The sequence below is a fragment of the Amblyomma maculatum genome, chromosome 1 (assembly GCF_055883805.1).
Source record: "Amblyomma maculatum isolate TAMU_Amacu chromosome 1, ASM5588380v1, whole genome shotgun sequence".
In the NCBI taxonomy this organism is placed as follows: Eukaryota; Metazoa; Arthropoda; class Arachnida; order Ixodida; family Ixodidae; genus Amblyomma; species Amblyomma maculatum.
Genome location: NC_139344.1, coordinates 223,656,540 through 223,671,467, shown reverse-complemented (window position 1 = coordinate 223,671,467; position 14,928 = coordinate 223,656,540). Strand labels below are relative to the sequence as shown.

The following is a 14,928-nucleotide window of genomic DNA, read 5'->3' as shown; positions in this document are numbered from 1 at the left end:
TTACATGTGGCGCAAAAAGTACGCTAGCCTAGCCGAAAACACCATTCACTGCGTTTTCACTACGTGCGAGCGTCGATGGAAGACTTCAGTCTAGCCCGCATAAACCGGTGCATCCAATATTAAAAATTTACATGATCATAGAAATACGTTAGACATTCGTCATTGAATGTCCCGCTAGTGTTCGAGAAATAAAGCACCCAATACGTTCAGGAAATATATCTTGCCGTTGCTTGTCAGTTCGTCGGCAATCTGTATCTTACATTGCCTGTATTTGTATTGCCGCTCGCTGACGACGGCCGCTTATTTTATAGGGAACTAGTTGTTTTGTCACATTTAGACAAGCGTGTGGGAGCTAAAGCGACAGAATTTATTGCTACGCGCCTTCGGAGTCCGATTGAACTAGCGGTGACGAAGGCGGTTCACCCAGCTGTCTGCTCCGCGCTCACTGCGCTCCTCTAAAGCCCTTTTATCTGGAAAGTAGCGAAACTCTCCTCCTTTCGGCTGCTTTCCTCCTCAATTCTCCTCTGATTTCACTCTCCCACCGGCGGGAGCGCTGCGCACGGCACGCTGAATCTGCCTGCGCTCGAGGGGCGCCGCGGAAGGGTCAATGGTAGTGAATGGCGGGGGCTCGTGCTGCCTTTTAAAGAGTTCTTTTAAATCTGCTTTGCACAGGTATATATATAATCAATTTGTAAATGTTATGTTTGATTTTAGCGGCACATATTGCTCGCAACAAAGAAAGAAGGAGAAGACACGCTCAAAACGGCAAGAAATGTTTGCACTCAGCATCGCGCTCTGGTACTCTGAAGCATCAAGAACGGGAAATAAACTGAGCCATCAATTATGGTGTCATCTGTGATGGGTGACAGATAGATGACCCTGAATGAAGGCCAACACCCCCTCCAGAAATCTTCTGCATATTTGCGCGTGAGCGGCAAACCGGTGAATTCTGACATCGATCGCTTCTGGTTAACCTATAAGCAAACGCGTCTATTGTTTTATGCTTTCATTTTCAAATCGCATCTGTAAGAAAACGATGAAGCAATGTCCCTACGGCTGCTAAAGGCAGTGTAGGTGCAAAAAGTGCCTCTTATTTCTTCGCAAAATCAATTGATCAGCAAAGTGACTCAGGCAAAATAGCGTCTTATTTTATTGGTGCAATACTGGTTTGCTTTAAAGGTCGTAAGATGTGGCGCATACAAAATACACAGTTCCAAATACAGAAGAAATGTAGCGATAAACACTGTTGCACATTGGAACCAAGTAGCATCTTTGATTTTACTGACACAGCATTGGTCGCTTTGAAAAGGGTCGTAGGACATGGCGCAGGCACATTAATTCAAAGCACACATTTCCAAATAAAAATAAATGAACAGAAAAACACCGTGAGACAATTGGAAGATGCTGAGAACCCTTAACGAAATGAAAAGATATGAAAACGAAGCACAAGCAAATATTTTTCGTACAAACATTTTTCACACACGCTGCAATCCAATTTTAATTTCGATGATAATAAGCTTCTGATATGCACGAGAATATCTTCAAAAGATGAAAGCAGTTCCCAGAAATTTTGAAGTATTTACAGATTCATTCAGGCGACAGGCAAAATAATGATTGTATACAGATTTTCAAATCACAACTTTCACAAATGTTTCAAATTAATAAAACATGAAATTAGAATGCATACTGTCACCGAATCTGAGCTGCAGCGACCCGCATGCCTACGCTCTTGCTACCGCATTTACTGCTATTCACTGGAGGCTTCATCTGGGACAAGGATCTGGATCCGTACTTTCGCGAAAACACTCACAATCTCCTTTACAACATCGTGGCAGGCTGCGAAGCAAGATACCAATGAAATGCTATCTTTTATCCGGGCCTGCAGTGGTGCAGTGCTGATTGCATTTTTGAGGAGAGCCTCTTTGTTATTGCGGAAAAAGTTCTCAGCAATTTTTAGTTTCGATGACGGCTGGTGATGGGTTCGTCAGTGACATGTGAGATTGTGAAAACTTGAACTCAATTAACCTTGCCGGTGCCGTGTTGGTAATCAGTGAGGCGCGGCAGTCGTTCTGCCCTACGTTCTGTTCTACTTGAACACTGAAACGCGCAGCAGCACGGCATCGCGCGCACGAAACTGCACGCGCGCAAGCCACAGGAACGGCACGATGAGGCAGTTTAATGGCGGCAGTGAGAAAATAAAAAACAAGCAAAACAAGATTTTGCGCGCGCTGATGACGTATGGTGACGTGTTGGCAACGTGAGGGGGCCCGGCAACCAACCACAAACCAGAAAAAACGCCCTCACTCTTTCTTTGGAGAGGGGAGCGTAGAGGAGCGAGGAGGAAAGCGCCGGGAAAGGGAAACGGCGGCAAAGATCTTACAATTTCGCTACTTTCCAAGATAGAGTGGTTTTACGCTCCTCCTGCACACAGCGCCCTCTCTCCTGTCATCGCTGAAACGACCAGCTCGCCGGCGGCAGACGGCAGAGTACAGTAAACTAGAATATTTTCGCAGAGTTCAGTCGTTCAGTCGTGTCCGTCTCTTCGTGACCCTGTGGACCATGTCACGCCACGCTTTCCGGTCTCTCACTATCTAGTTCTATATTTTCTAGTTCACTGTAAATATTCTAAATTCTAGTTCACTGCAACAAGAGCTAGTCGTGTGGCTAGTCCTGCCAACACGCGTGTCAGCGGTAGTCGCGGCAAATTTTTCGCGTGGGTTTCCCTTATTTTGGCATAGTTTTTTTGCGGTCGCCGTGCTCGTGCTGCTGTGTTGCATTGCGGCTTCACAGGAATTCAGCTGAAATGGCGAAGGCCTGCCCAGAGGATGACGTCTGCGATGAGGGATTTCTGACTTGCGTTGTTGAGCTGTGAGTGTTGGCTGCCACATAGCCAGTAGTGCATATATGCATGTGTTACCATTGCCGTTCGTGATACTTTGGTAAAGTGCTACATTCATTGTATCATGAAGAGAGTAAAGTGTTCGCTAAGCGAAGTGTCGATACGGCAACGACGCCCGAGAATAACAGAGGCTGTTAACGACGAACAAGAAAACTGTTTGGCAGATGACAGTCCTGATAATGGTTGTGACAGAAGATTGTGCGCAACAGTAGCAGCACTGGATCAAGACGCGTTTTCACTGCACAGCGTAATTTTATCCTTTTTTTATCAGCGCCAGCGGAGGATACAGATGAAAGCCACAGTTCTCACCTGTCAGATTTTGGCATCGCTAGCAGTGTCTCTAACATAGGAAGGGCATAGGCAGTGCAGCGTCAGAGTTGTCGCGGATTTTTGACAATTAACAGTTTGAGTCTGGTGCCGCTACTCAGTGTATAGAGAAGGACTTGCGTGCGTTCGCTATTAATAGTCAATTGCCTGTTTCACACCTTAATTCCTGCTTAAAGTGCTGAAGCCATACCATCCAGAGTTACCCACGGATGCTAGAACGTTACTGAAGACGCAGAGGCAAACTGATCCAGCAGTGATGACCAGTGGTCATTACCACCACTTTGAAATTTCTCGTTTTCTGGAAGAACATGTTGCGCTTGTTCCTGCAGATTGTCAGACATTGTCACCCATTGTGAACGTAGACGGCCTACCGATCTCCCGAAGCCCGAGAAGGCAATTCTCGCCGATTCTCGTGCTTGTGAAGGAAAGCTCGCACTCCTCTCCATTTGTTGCTGCTCTTTAAGAGGGTGACAGCAAGCCAGGGGATCCGAGCTTATACTTTGTTTTTGTCTCCGAAATGAGGAAGTTGCTTGACGAGGCCCTTATGTACAGTGGGGAAGTTTATGCTTTGAAAATCCATGCATTTGCGTGTGACGCCCCAGCAAGGGCTAACATAAAATGCGTCAAGGGCCACGCAGCCTGTTTTAGATGTGAAATGTGCACTCAAAAGGGTGCATGCTCTGCACTTGACAGGGAAATAATTTTTGATTCTCATGACAGCCCTTGCAGATCAAGGTTTCAGAAGCTTTGCCCAGGAACATCACCACCATAGCGAGTCTACAGTGCTTAGGTGTTGGGATGGTCACACAATTCCCACTAGACTATATGCACCTAGTTTTTTTGGGAGTAATTAAGAATCCACTCGCTTGTTATTGGGCATCTAAAAAGCCGTCGGCTTTGAAAATGTCATCACAGTCAAGGCTTCATGTATCTACAATGCTTGCTAGTTTTGGTTTATATGTTCCAAGTGACATGAAGCGTAGGCCACTATCACTGCAATATTTGGAGCAATGGAAAGCAGTTGAGTTTAGGAACTTTCTATTGTACTACGAGCCACTTGTCCTCAAAGGAAATTTGGAAAGGAAGTATTACGACCATAATATGGAGCCTAGTGCTGCTATTGCTATCCTTGCATGCCCAAATTACTGAATGCAAAATGTGGCCTTGGTAGAGAACCTTCTTATGGAGTTTGTTACTGAGGCTGGCTTCCTATATGGAAAGGGGATCTGTCAATAACATGCACTCATTGTTGCACCTAGCTGACGATGCCAGAACATTTGGCCCTCTTGATGATTTTTCAGCCTTTGTTTTTGAAAACGTCCTCTATAAACTGAAGACGGTAGTAAGGACAAAGGCTGGAGCTCTTCAGCAGGTTATCAATCGCCTCAGTGAGGAACGCCTCCTTGGTAATGTTTTCACAGGCTCCCTCAATTCATACCCTAGGCTGTCAGGAGAGCACTGTAATGGGCTTGTGCCACCAGGATTTCGTGGCAGACAGTACTCTTTGCTAGAGTTCGAAGGAACTGTGGTGAAGCTTGGCAGACTGGAGAATTGTGTCCAGCTTAAGGAGGATCACATTGTATTAATAACTAACATGTTGCAATCGGTGTTGGGGGGCCAGCATCTGCGGGCATTATTTCAAAACTTTGGCTGACATGTATTCACATCCATTACCATCTTCAGAGCTCCTGGTTTTCGCTGCCAAAGACCTTTCACAAGGTCTGTCTGTGTGGCCTGTTGCCCATTTTATGCAATTGTTATGTACTAAAAAGAACTAATTTGCAGCACTAGGTACAAGCCTCATTTAAATGCAGTGTGATGAGGCCCTTGTACAGCACAAGCCATGAAGCTTTCTCTTAGATTCCTAGTCTAACCCTCTTCCCCAAACCAACCAGTGTAGCCTTGTCTTTGATGATTCATTCATTGTTTTTTTTTTATTGTTTTTCAGAAATTTTGAAGAGTAATGTTGCGCAGGCCACAGAATCATAAGTACAACTTTCCATTTCCAACTGGCTGCGTTATGCACCATCAAGACAGAAGAAACGGTGAGAGACAGTTTAGTACTTTAATGATTACCAGCTATATACATAATTTAGAGCCTCCAACACCAGATATTCCTTAATAAATATGAGCATTTTATTGCACGCACTACTGGAGCGTAAATTTTAACCTCTGGTTTGAAGTCTAGGGCAGACAAAACAGGAAAAGTTAGTTAATTTGAAAAGTACATTAGTGCAAGTGTATGTTTATTTTATTTTTACTCATCATTTATTCATATTTTTGAGTCGTGCCAACAGCCTGCGCTTAAAATTTGCACTTCATGTGAGGGCGTAGCGGTTCTAATGCATTCTGCTGGAAGATAGCGTAAATCCAGCTGTAATGCAAGCAAAAAACCAGTTAATTTTCTCACTCAATCTCACTCAAAATTGACACTGCTGCATCATGCCTAGTAGTTTAGTCTATGCGCTCTCATTTCTAATCATGCATACTTCTATAACCATCATTAATTGGACTGTGCAATTGTTTACACCAAGGGTAAGAAAAGCGAAATATTGATTGGTATCCAATTGCCCTTCATCATCAGCCTGACTATACTCACTGCAGGGTGAAGGCCTCTTCTGTATTTCTCCAAATAACTCTGTCTTGTGCTATCTGCATCCATCTTACCCCTCCGCCCATTATCATCCCACAAAAGTTTGTGATTTAGCTTATGTAGCACAGGAAGAATTGGCTGTTAGCAACTTTGCCTTTCAAATTGGGCACAGCAGTGAGGCATAGACCACAGGCTGGTTGTGCCCTCTTCGTTTGGTTCACATTTTTTTGACCGTCTGCCATTGCACAATTGAGAGAAGACAGAGAGTGATGTGCCATCCCTTCCAGCCGGCTGCGCCTTCATCTACAAACATCCTTGTGGTTTTAGGCAAGTCAGTGGCCATCCCCACGGCTGACACCAGTAGGTCCACTTGTCGTAAGGCAGGATTTGAGTGAGACAGCAGCACCGGCCATCGCTGTCAGTTGGGAGAACGGGAATTGTTGTTTCTAAATTATTGGCTTACATTTGAGGACTTTTAGATGGCATGAAAGGTCAATGTTTTTTGTGTAATAATGCATTTTTTAGTCACTTTAAGAGCGGTTTGTTGCACAGGCCTTTAGGATATGCGCATGGTGCCAGAGATGGGCGGTTTTCTCACTATTTTGGTTTGAGCCAAGTGATTGGACATGAACGTTCTGTACAGAGCTGTCTATTTCTCTGTCCATAGAGGAGCGTAACAATTTTGTAATTGGAGTTGTGCCCACGAAAATCCCCCAAATTAGGGTGATTTTTCGATCGATTTTTGCTGCAGCTGATAGAATGCGGGCGGCTTCTTGCGAGACTCTGCCTTTTCCGATATTCCAGATAGGAGTTTTATTGTCTCTGAAGATCAATCTAGCTTTCGTTCCGACGCAAGCAAGCGCTTTTGCGACCTCTTCTGCCGTGTCTTATGTTTTTGCTCCGGATGGTGGCGGAGACGACTGGTGCGCCGCTACCATCGACTGCCATGGCGACTGCCGCCCCCGATCGGCCGCTTGCAGCGTCTACATAGGTGACTTCTTCCTCCAAGGGTTGAAAGTAGCATTTTTATGAAGTTGTCATTGAGTAAGCACGATCGCTTGCACATACACAACCGCGTTTATATCACATCGTGCGGGACAGTCATCACGGCAATGCTTTGGCAAAACGACACAGCAGAGGCAACAGTGCAAGACCCGCCTAGCAGGCGTTTACCCCAAAAAGTTAACAGCTGTGCTGTTCTCGGGAGTTTTTACACCAGGCCCTATTGCTGCATCCGTAGACAGCGCAATTGACCATTATTGCAGCAAATTACAGCGTTCACGGCACCTTGGATCTTCCGAACTACCCAAACGAAACAACCTCAACAGACGACGGCTTCATTTTCCCCGTTTTTTTTTCGCGTGGCAGCCGACAGTGAATACATATGCGTTCTCATGTGTAGAGGGGGCGCCGGATCGCACGATTCAATTTGCCACGAAGCTTTTTTTTTTTTTTAATTTGGGAAATCTAAAACGTAGAATAACACGTGCAGCCAACAACAATACTACTACCCCCCATCGCTGCAACGGAATGTATTAAAGAGTGAGCTGGAACTTCAAGACAATAATTCTCAGATTTATGCTGTTTGCAAGCAAGCTGTCGGCCGTGCCTGCGTCGTGCCAGGCTATTTGTGAGTAGCGCCGCTGTCATCCTGCCCGTGCCAGTAGCGGTAGCACCTCATAGGATCGTACAGGCGACGCCATACGGTACAAGCCGCGCCCAGCAAGGACGCTGCATTGCCGCCGTCGTCTGCTCGAAAACCCCTGCACAACTGTGATGTCATCAAGCACAGTGTTGGCCGTAAAAATTTCCTGTCTGGCAGCGCGAGCCGCGGGACCCATGGCCTCGAGATCGAGCAGAGTCGCCAACTAGCGGCATAGTGGCGAACCCTACCCAGTGTGGATGCGTGTTCGCGTCGCGTTCCAGCCCGCAGTGATTTGCGCGCGCTCGTGCGGCGTGTACAGTGCTTTTTGTTTGTTTCGCGGTTCACGCGCGCTTTTGCTTACCTATCTGCGTTTTACAAAAGAAATATGAGCAGGCTATTACCCCACACTTCATTAAAAAAAAAAAATAAAAAAACATACTTGTCCATGTCGAGTATGTCACACTGGAAAGGACATAATCAGTCGCGGTTTTCGGCGCTTGAGATACTTTGACAAGCGGTGTTTCAAACGAAGCGCTGCTGCTGTTAGGCGCCGTGTCAAAGCAAAACAGGTTGCTGCCGTCAACACAACTCAATGCAAACGCTCAAAAATCGTATAATCCCGTTTCTGTTTTGAATACCGCGACTACTGAAACATGGTACCGCAGACTGCTGCATAGCGAAATCCAGTTTGAACAAGCCACTCTGTGCCTTCTGTATCCACGATAGAGTTATCTGAGTACTTTTTTTTTTTTTGTGCTGTTAAACCTCTATCCCGGTGTCTCAGTGGTAGGGCGCTCGATTGACTGCTGATTTCGCGAACGGGGTTCGATACCGGCCGTTTCGAAAGGCGCTCCTCGGCTGTGGGATTTTACTGCACGTTAAACAATCCCACGTGGTCAACGACACCGAGGCCCGCGCCTACAACATCTGTCATATAGCCGATGTCGCATGACGCGTTAAAACCATATATGCATTTCGTTTCTTTTTTTCTTTTTTTTTGTTTTCCAGTTGAAGGATTCTGCGCATCCGTAACAGTGGTAATGAGCACATTTCGCTTTAGAGAAATGCTCGAACGTTTGAGAAACAAATCTTCGCAGCACCTGTTACACTAAATAATACATAATACACATAGATGAATGTTCACTGGTAGCCCATTAGAACCATTAGAACCCCTTTTCGTGTGTGCTCTCTTTCTAGCAAACTGGTTGTTTCTGACAAGGGTAGTAAAACAGCTTCATGCGGGCTTATCCATCGGTGTTTAGTTCGGGGGCACCTGTTTTGGCAGTACACAATAGAACCGCCTCAAGTCACTGCTAAACAATAATTACAATAATGATGTAATCTTCAACCTTCAAAATTCCTTGCCAGAACACGACAGCGAGCGTAGTTTTTACGATGTCTTCTCGGCTACTGATTCCTTGCACTTTAACGTTACTGAAAATTAATCGCTGATAGCCCTAAATTTTTCATGTGTGTAAAAGTTTTGTAACGTACTGAAATTCATTGTCATTTGAAAAAATAATTACACTACTAATTTACTACTTATAAATATCACACACATCAGAAATTCCTTATACTTCCTTTGGTTTCATGAAATCATTTAGAGTCATTTCATAGTGCAACACCATATCTGCCGCAAGAAGCGTCCGCCTTCTGAGCTCGGCAAACTCGATCCACTCACCGCTCTACACGTGAGCATGCAGTCAGCTTTCCTGTGCGGCGAGGTTTCCTGTACAGTGTCGGCGTAATCCAATTTTTGGGGAATACTTGTGCCTGGTTGTCTAGCCAGAGTTGATTTCCACTCACTCTACGGCTACCCGCCGGGCAGTACCTCATTTAACCTGCTTAATCGTCGAGTCAAGTGCGATATAATGAACCAGCTAGCCTGCCTCGATTCATTCTAAAGTACTGCAGGTCAGAGCACGAACCTTGTATCTTCGTGGGCTTGACACTGAATTTGCCTGCCTCACTCGTATAAGACACGCGCACGCTGTTGAAAAGGCGATATGTCATGTTCAGGCCCAAGTATCAGGCCTGTGAGCGCCGTACAACGCATAAAGCGAGCAAAGCGATGTCAGTAAATCTGAAAGAAAGGTGCCTTTGTTTTCCTATAATCCGCGCATTTTTTTTTTTTTTTTTGCTGCATTGGCGAAATCCATTTATTTTTTCTGCAATATTGGAACACTCTAAATAGTAAATCGCTAATTTTTTTTTTTTTTTTTAAGAAGAAGAAGTTTGTTTATTCATGAAACAGGTATTACATAAATAATACAGAAGGAGGTCCCAGAGCTCAAGGCTGTATCGGGACCTCCTATGGATGGATGTATAAACTTATGAAAAAAATATTATTGGACAGCAAAAGCAGTCAAAAGGGGCAAAACCGGCGAACACAATATGGTAAAAACAAAAGAATAGGAATTCAATACAAGCTCGAAAATTTCATGCGCGGCCGGTATTGTTAAAATTAAGTATACGAAGTGATACATATTCATACAAAGATACATATACAAAGTGATACGTCTTCCCTACGGGCATATGAAAACACTCATGAATTGAATGTGAACAAAGCGGTAAGTATATAAAGAAAAAACTTGTTTGAATGTGACACTATTGAGATAATACAGATAACAGTTGTTGTTTAAAACCGGACAGAGATGGGGATTGCTTGACATGAGAAGGGAGGTTATTCCAAATTTGTAAAGAAGCAAAAAGAGCCGTGTGCTTGCCGTAGTTTGTTCGAACGGTTGGTAATAGAAAATTGTTGTCCTTAGCAAATCTTGTTTGATTGTTATTGGTGAGGGCCTCCCTGTTGATTACAATTGAGGGTATGGTGTTGTGCACAGCTTTATAAAGTAGGATTGCGAGACTAGAGGTAATCAGTGAAGCGATCGGTAAAATGTTGTGCTCGTGAAGAAGTGATAGCGCTTCGCTGCGGTATGAACTGTAGGTTATTATACGTATGGCCTGATTTTGAAGGTGTTGCAGTTGATATAAATGTGATGGGTAAGTGTTTCCCCATGAAGTGATGCAGTAATTAAAATGACTATGATTGAATGCGTAGTAAAGAGCTATTAAAGTGTCACGATTGAAAAAGGGACGCGCTTTTAGTAGTGCTCTGAGGCCAAAACCACATTTTTGTTTCAGGTTAGAAATGTGCTTATTGTATTTAAGGTTAGCATCCAGAGTAACGCCAAGAAATGTGCAATGTTCTGAAAGTTCAATGCAATGGGAATTAAAAGTAAGTGGTGGGATGTGTACGGGAGCCCTGCGATTGGAGCTGAATACCATGAATGTTGTCTTAGAAGGGTTGATCTGCAAGCAGTTACGATGACACCAGTTTAAAATATTATTGATATCAGTAGTCAGCACAGATGTTAATGAGTGGATTGATTTATCAGTAGCTAATATAGTAGTGTCATCGGCATAAAGAAACGGTTCTGATTTAGCAAGACAACTAGGTAGATCATTAATATATATTAAAAACAGCAGAGGGCCGAGAATAGAACCTTGAGGCACACCTGTATTAATTGTATTTAAGTTAGAGAGCACATTAGAAATCGACACGGCTTGTTTTCTGTCTAGTAAGTAACTTTTGATGAGATTAAGAGGCGGCCCTACTACCCCTACAGCTTCTAGTTTACTTAGTAATATAGAGTGGATGATAGAATCGAAAGCCTTGGTCAGGTCAATAAATACTGCCCCGGCAAAGCATCCCTTATCAATGGCAAATTTAATTTTGTCAGTGAAGGCAACCAATGCTAAGTTAGTTGAATATCCCGAGCGGAACCCAAATTGATGAGGTGAAAGTATGTTGAACTTAGAGAAGTAACTAGTCAGGCGCTGTGCTATGCACCTTTCTATTACCTTGCTAAAAAATGGTAAAATGGCAATGGGGCGGTAATTCGAGATACAATGACGGTCACCCTTCTTAAAAACTGGAATAATCTTAGCGTTTTTTAGCTGAGGAGGAAATAGTCCCGTTTTAAAGATGATGTTAATAATATAAGAGAGAGGATCGGCAATAAGATGAGCGATCCATTTGATGTTAGTGGGGGGAATGCGTTCAAGCCCTGCACTTGTTGTCTTTAGATTTAGAATACATGTTTGAATTTCCTGTGCGGTGACAGGAGATAAGAAAAATGATTCTGGGCAGCGTGGAAAAGGTGAAAGACGAGCATCAACTGGCAATGAGGTGTGATTGCAGTAGAAATCGTTGAATGAGTTTGCAATATCAAATGGATGGTCGTAAACGGTGCCTGACGGCATGATTATTTTTTCAATTTGTAGATCTTGGGTCTGTCTGTTTAAAAAAGTATTGAACACTTTCCACTTTTCCCTGTGGTCATTTCCAAGCTGGTGAATTTTTGATTCATAATATTTCCTTTTGGCTTCTTTAAGTAATCTGCTGAGCATGTTACTGTATGTGCTGTAGCGGGACTTGAGTTTGAGGTTGAAAGGTCTCTTTTTGACTTTCTTGTAAAGATTGTCTTTCTTACGCATTGAGTTAAGCAGGCCGGTTGTTAACCAAGGGTTATGTGGGGCGGAATATTTTTTACGACATTTAACGGTCTCCGAAGAACTGTTCAGGCAGTGTTGTAAGGCGGTAGAAAATGTTTCGAAAGCGATCGCTGCATCTGCTGCTGACTTTAAATTCGTCCAGTCGAGATTAGAAACTTTAGAAATAAATTGGTCTTTATTAACCACAATCCTATAAAATACTTTTTTGCTGCTGGATAAGCTGGAATGAAGACGAAAGAAAATGGGGTAGTGGTCCGTTATGTCAACCTCGAGGACCCCGCAGTCTTGTGGAGAAATGAAGTTAGAAAAAATGTGGTCGATGAGCGTGCTCGGCCCTCCAGGGACACATCTAGTTGGCAGCGTAATTGCAGGCTCGTATCCGAATCCGAGGAAGCAGTTCGAGTAGTTGACACTGGCAGGATTGTTTTCCTCTAAAAGGTTAATGTTGATGTCACCCATTATGACCACATTTTTTCCCTCTGATGATAAAGTAAATAATATCTCGTGAAGTGAAGAGCAAAAGTCGCTCACTGATGACGATGGGGAACGATATAAACATCCAAGAACAAACCTATGCTGACCTGTGGGTAGGGAAAGTTCGGATACCTCTATCCACACAGATTCACAGTCGGCAATGCAAATATCAAGATCTGACCTTCTTGAGTAGTTTATATTTGGCGATATGAAAATAGCGGCACCACCGTGCGGCTTCGATGGGCGATAACAGTATTCTGAACAGTAACCATATGGGCTATATAAGTTTTTATCGTCGGGTGATAGCCACGTTTCCGTCATGCAGATGAACGAGAAGTGATTTTCAATAGACGATAATAGCGCATAAATATCATGATAATGCTTTCTTAGGCTTCTGGAATTGAAATGTATACTAGATAAGTAAGAACCATCAAGAAACTGGGTAAGCTGATAAGGCGAGAAGTAACTTAACATGCTAGTAGGGAACAAAAAGAAGCTGGCAGTGTGCTATTACACCAGTCTAGCGAAAAATAGCCAAATCGGCCTCGGAGCGGATACGGAAAGCGGTTCCTTCAGGCGTTTGTCGAGCTTTAATTTGGCAGTTATCCACCCACAAGAACTTCCAGCCCTTTTCTTTCTTCAGTTTCAAAGCCCTGCCAAACAGCCTTTTATTTTCTGGGGTCAATTGGTCGTTTACAAACACTGGGTTCGGGCTTTCTCCGGGAAAACCAAGATCAGCTGTGTTGAGTCGCGCCTTCCGTGCCTTGCTCACAAATTCTTGTTTCTTTGTCTTTGTGCAGAAGCGGGCTATTATGTGTTTGGTGTTACTGTCAGCTATTGTTGGCACTCGGTGTGTGACGTCAATGTCCGAATCGGACACGGGGCACTCGATTTTCTCTCCAATTGCCTTTATAATGGCGGCACAGTCTTCACCCTGAGTACAGGGGACACCTTTAATCTCGACGTTTTTTTGGCGTGAGTACTGCTCAAGGTCAGCTACTTTCCTTAACAGGGTATCGTTCTGAGTCTTCAAGGCCATGTTAGCTGAGACCAGGTTGGTATTTTCGGCACGGACTTCATCAACAACAGTGGTGAGCTTATTTACTTTTTCAGTCAAATTTGCAATTTCCGTTTTCAGTGTCGTAATATCCTCTTCGGATGTTTGCACTTTCGCTTGGAATTTCTCTGCAAGCTTCTCCGCCAGCCTGTCCAGGTTGCCTTCAGAAGCGGCCTCAAGCTCGTCTAATCGCTTAGCCAGCTCAGCATTTGTAGGCATTTTGACAGAAGCCCAGATTGCACAGTGAATGTAACACACAAGAAAATACTCTGAGAATAAGTCGGCGCAGCAGCCGCAGTAACACAAATTCTGAAGAAATCAATCAGGGGTGCACCAACCTGCGAGAACGACAGAATGGCTTAGGGGTTGGTCCTTTGGCTGCGACTGCTGCTGCCAACTGAAGCTCTTCGGTAGCCGTCGACCTTTTAAGTCCTGTCCGCCTGCAGCGCCTGCAGATCCACGCTCGTCGGCGTTGAGTGCGCAGGTGCGAGGCTCAGATGGCGAATTCGATTGAAGATAGGGTGAGTATTCCGGCACGTGTAGGTAGATGGTCACAGGTAGAAATCCGGCGGCGAAATCTGCGAGAACGACAGAATGGCTTAGGGGTTGGTCCTTTGGCTGCGACTGCTGCTGCCAACTGCTGCTGCTAATGCATTGAATAAGGTATACATTTTCATCGCCTTGGAAGCAGACATACGCTGCGTGCGTTTTTGCGAAGGCTAAAAATTTCGACAGATTTGCCTGTCTGGTTGGGGTGATAACTAAGTGAAACTTGAAATTTCTCCAATCAACACTTTTTTATTTTACAAAACCCGACGTTTCGGAGCCGGCTCTGTTCGGAGCTGGCTCGGCTCCTTCAAGGGTGCATGACGCGGGGCTGCATGCAGCTGTAAGTACTTATAGCTGCACGCAACCCGGCGTCATGCACCCTTGAAGAAGGAGCCGAGCCGGCTCCGGCGAGCGGCTCGGAACCGAGGTCCAGGGAGCACTGCGCGTGCACGAATGCTGTCCGTGACGGCTGAGGAGTGACTGATGCATGGGAGAGATGCCGAAGTTGAGGACGCGCGAGCGACTCACGACTGCTCAGTCCAGAGTAACACAGGCTTGTACATTGCCCGGTGAAGGCCACGACCTCTACAACTGTGACACGCCCCACTCTCACTGGTTGGATCTGTACGGCCGCTCCGCCCCCTCACTGCTAAGTCGCGTAATGCAGGCGTCGTCACCTTCTCTTTCCCTTCAAGTTCAGGCGAGACGGACAGAGAGAGAGAGAGGATTCTGCTGCAGCTGCGCTCCGCCTCCTCAGTGCCGAGCCGCGCGACGCGCGCGTCGCCAATTTCTCTTTCTACACTTCAAGTTCACGAGGAGAGAGAGAGTGAGCGGCTTCGGACAGACACCGGCGAAATCCGTGATTG

At 44.9% G+C, this 14,928-nt stretch overlaps 1 pseudogene; it reads left to right on the top strand.

Annotated features, from left to right (window-relative positions):
* Positions 1-2,963: 2,963 nt before the first annotated feature.
* LOC146205729 (uncharacterized) lies at positions 2,964-5,004 on the top strand (annotated as a pseudogene).
* The last annotated feature ends 9,924 nt before the right edge of the window (positions 5,005-14,928 follow it).